The sequence below is a fragment of the Rhea pennata genome, chromosome 26 (genome assembly GCF_028389875.1).
Source record: "Rhea pennata isolate bPtePen1 chromosome 26, bPtePen1.pri, whole genome shotgun sequence".
Classification (NCBI taxonomy): domain Eukaryota; kingdom Metazoa; phylum Chordata; class Aves; order Rheiformes; family Rheidae; genus Rhea; species Rhea pennata.
In genome coordinates, this window is record NC_084688.1 from 3,145,827 (window position 1) to 3,150,029 (window position 4,203).

The window sequence follows — 4,203 nt, forward strand, 5'->3', positions numbered from 1 at the left end:
GCCTGGAGCGCAGGCAAGCGAAGAGACCGTGGAGCAGCAGGAATGGGATGCGAGCACGGTCAGTGTTCAAGTTAGCGTGCAGCCGTGCACTGCGCAAAGCAACTTGGCGCGAGAAGCCCGTAGCTGGGTAACAGCTGTGAAGTTAAAGCTTTGCCAAAGCTCCTGCACAGGTCAGGAGCTGCGGCTGGGGAGAGAGCCCCAGCTCTGCGCTGACTTAGGCCGACATTCCCCTTCCGAGATTCCTTCTGTGCAGCCTGAAAGGGAAAGGTAATGTGAGGGCAATTAATAGCATTACCTGCTGCATGCAGAGCTATTATTTGTGGGGGGGTTAAGTATATACACTGGCACAAAATCACTGTGAATCCTGTGTGCAGAGAAAGTGCCTTGGCACTAAGCTCAGCTTGCATGTAAAAGGGGGCTGACCCCCAGACCGCTGCTTTCCAGGCGTGGGCCGTGCTGTTTCCAGCTCGGGGGCCCCTGGAGTTAGCAGGAGCTGCGTGTGGTGGGGTGCTAACTGAGCAGAGATCTGGTGAGGAGATGATGCCCACTTGGCCTGTAGCCTTGCTCATGAGGATCAGCAGTTGATTCCTCATAAATCAGCTGTCGGAGTGAACCAAGAATGAGGTTTCACATCAGAAATATCGCTGGTGCTCACATGACTCCCGGCTCAGCAGAGCAGCCGTGGATAAGAGACTGATCCATTCTTAGGCCAGAAAATGCTAGAAAAATGTCCTAGGAGAAAACTTTTCTGCTCTGACCTAATGCGTGGAAGTGTTCAGGGCTGCTGGTTTGGTACCTTTGAACCAGTTTGAGGTCTGGATTCCTAGGAGAGCTCAGCATCTCTGACCCCTGGTCTCGGCATTTTCAAAGAGCTCCTTTCTCACGCAGCTGGGTAAGGCCCGAGCTTTCAAACGAGCTCGGCATCTGGTGCCAAGCGCTGGGCTCCCTGGTGGGGCTTGGCCCAGCTGCCGGGGAGCTGAGCGGGAGGAGGTCTGGCCCCGTGGACCTTGTGCTGAGCTGAATTATCCCCTGTAGATGGCATCGCAGCATCTCGGCCGTCCCCGCGGGGATGCCGCGGAAGCTCTGAGGACGTGTGCACCACGTCTAGCCGTGCTGCCGCAGGCCAAAACCGGCCGGGAAGACATGGTCATGGAGCTCCAACTCAGCCCAGAAACCGGAGGGTCCCTGGCAGCCTGCAGAGCCCTCGTTGAAGTCTGCCGCCGTCGTTAGCCCCGCTAGCTGGGTTGCGCTAGCAGGGTGCCCGCGCGGTGCTGCTGCCGACCTGAAATTGCAGTATGGACAGAGCTGGCTCTGCTGGGAAGAAGAGTTACACGAGAGCTTGGTCCCAGTCCGGATCCAAACGCTTGATCGGTTTCCTGGTGGACTTAAATTGTATCTCTGCTTCCTATAACAGGGTTTGTCTACCTGGGGACATTCAGGAAGGTTAATCTGCATTTGCTTTGAAAGTGGATAAAATAAACCACATTAAACATGCTTATTGAGAATTAAAATGGCTTTAATGTGGTTTGGTTTAATTTACTTTGAGAGTGTGTTGAACTAGATTAAATTAAAATCATTTTAATTCTGAAATCTGAATCATGAGTTTAACGGGCTTTAACTGATCAACTTTAAATTCATACTTTTAATTAATTTGAATTAATTTTCCAGAGCGGCTCCATGTCGACAATCCTGGTAGCAAGAGAAAACCACAGAGACACAGTTGGGTTCTGTGTAATCACATTTACTGTCTGTGGGAATGTCTATATTGTAGTCCCTGCTAGGGCTGCAGTGTGCTATAGGTATACTAGAATGAGCTTTAAAGTAGTTATTTGGAAACTAAGAGCCAACTAACCCACATTTTAGCCTCCACCTTTAGCCTGCTGGAGTTGTAGGCCAGCTCTGGTGTAGTGAGATGCGGACATGCACAGCCTCGCCACACTGGTGGTTTCCTGGGACTTGGATCTCCCCCAGAACGCAGAAAATATTTAAAGAATTGCTGTCCTCTGCCCTGAGTGCAGGCGGTGGTGGGACAGAGAGAAGCCCTGCGAGGGCTCTCTGGCTCTTCTGTTGCAGCAGAACTCGTGAGCCTGTTTTGCTTGTCTCAAGGTTTTTCCTTTGCCCCTCGTTGCAGAGGGGTCGTCCCACTTTGGGATGCTGACGGTCACTGCTCAGCCCCGGATGTCTTCTGCATTCCTTCCATCTGATGGCTGGCTGAGCTGGTCGGAGGCTAGGGTTTTAATGATGTTGTAGGCCACACGTCGCATCTGGCCAGGCTGCCACATGTGACCATGTGGCGTGTGTGTGGAGGCTGGCTTCCAGTAAATAGCGCTTCCACTGTATTTCAACATGCCCATTCATCCAGCCTGAGGTGCCTTGGAAATCCAGGTCATGGTGCTGTGGAGTCAGGCAGGAACCGATACAGGGATACAGTGCAGCTGGAGATGAGCTTTGAAGGCAGAAGTTCTCCAGTTCTGGTGCTGACCCCGTTCCTGCTGGGCTCTGCGGCCTTGGGCGAGTCACACCTGTCAGCTTCCGCATCTCTAGAGAGAAGATAGCGTTTAGATGGCTGTTATAAGAATTAATTAATGTTTGATTGGGTCGTCGGAATTATAAAGCACCGGATAACCATAAAGGAGTATTATAACCCGATTTACTTTCCTGCTTGTTATCACTCGGTTCAACTTCTCAGAGTCCCAGGTAGAATTTGATATTGGCATCTGGAGCAAAGAACAGAAAATCAAAGGTTATTTTCTGCTAGATCTCCTTCTCCTGAATGGGGAGAAGATCCTAAGGCAGGAAGAACATACGGCACGGAAATCCTTTTCTCTTGAGAATAAGTCAGTAGGGCCACATTTGGATCAGGTTTCTCTCAAGCATTAATTACAAAATTTGTGAGTGCATGTGCCTATATCACAAAACAGGGACTTCTATGGGTTCTGTGGTATCATTGAAAAGGGAAGAAAGACCATGGCTTAGACTGAGAAACTGTCAGTGCTTAGATGAGCTGCATTGTTATTTTCAGATTTTAAAGAGAGAGAAATGGAGATTTGAGAGATTTGGATAAGGCCAAAGGGTGAACACGTGGAGGAAAACGACTCCTCTGTTGCTCACTCCCATTCACTTCTTGCCAGATTTACTCTCCTGTATTTTTATAACCATGTCACCTCATAACGTGCACTGAAGAACACGGGACTTTTGTTTGTTTTTCATTCACCGCAGCATCGCTGGGCAAGGGCGTCCCAGAGGCAGCGTGTCACCAAGGGGGTGTTCCCCGTGCTTGCAGCAGCTCTGGCTCGCTGGGGCCAGGCGGGATGGCAAATACACAGCAACCTGCCAGCTAGAAGAACCAGGTGGGCAAGGGATAGGATGCGCTCCACCCTTGGTGGGTATTGCCATTATCAAAGCTCCCCGAGCTTGCAGGGCCTGGCTGGCTTGATTGGGGTTAAAGAGCTGCCTTTCTGCTGCGCAGAGATCCCAGCAGAGATGGGAGCTAGGCCAGGAATGAGGGAAGGCACTGGTGAGTTGTGTTGAGGAGAGGGAAGGGCTGGCATGTTAATCTAGCTCCACAGGGACAAATATGCCCTTCCCTGAAAGCGCCGCAGTGAAGTGTCTCTGCTAGTCACGTCCAGCAAAACCCTTGCTTCCTTCTGCATCTCCTCCCCTTCCGCTGCAAAGCCTCAATGTCCCCCATGCCCTGTGACACCACAGGCCAGAGGCAGCTGGCTGGGAAATCACTGCCTTGATATCCAGCAGGGTCTGGCGCGTAGGGATCTAGGGCAGCAGGAGGTTTGGGGAGCTCCATTTTACCTGCAGGGAGTTGAGGATAGAGTTTGCTTCCCTTGAGCGTGGCCCTATATTTAAAGACGTCCTGCAAGAGGCAGACTGTCAGATATCACAGCATCCATGGTGAGATCCTCATGCCACATGCCACTGTCTTACATGCTGAAAAGTAGCATCTTGACAGGTCTGATCTAACTGGTGTCCCTACTCTACCTCCTACTGCTCTTCATCCTTCTACTTGGAGCTATAAGCTTTGCTTACAATATGACTCACAACTATATTTATGGTGTCTCAATCCTCTCCATTTCAGTCCTTTTCTTTGTCAATCTCCGTGCTCTCTCGTTGTCTAATTTGGATGACAAGGCCTTCCAGGCAGGAACAGTATCTTTCTTAATCTCTCTAAAATGCCAGCCACTAGTTACA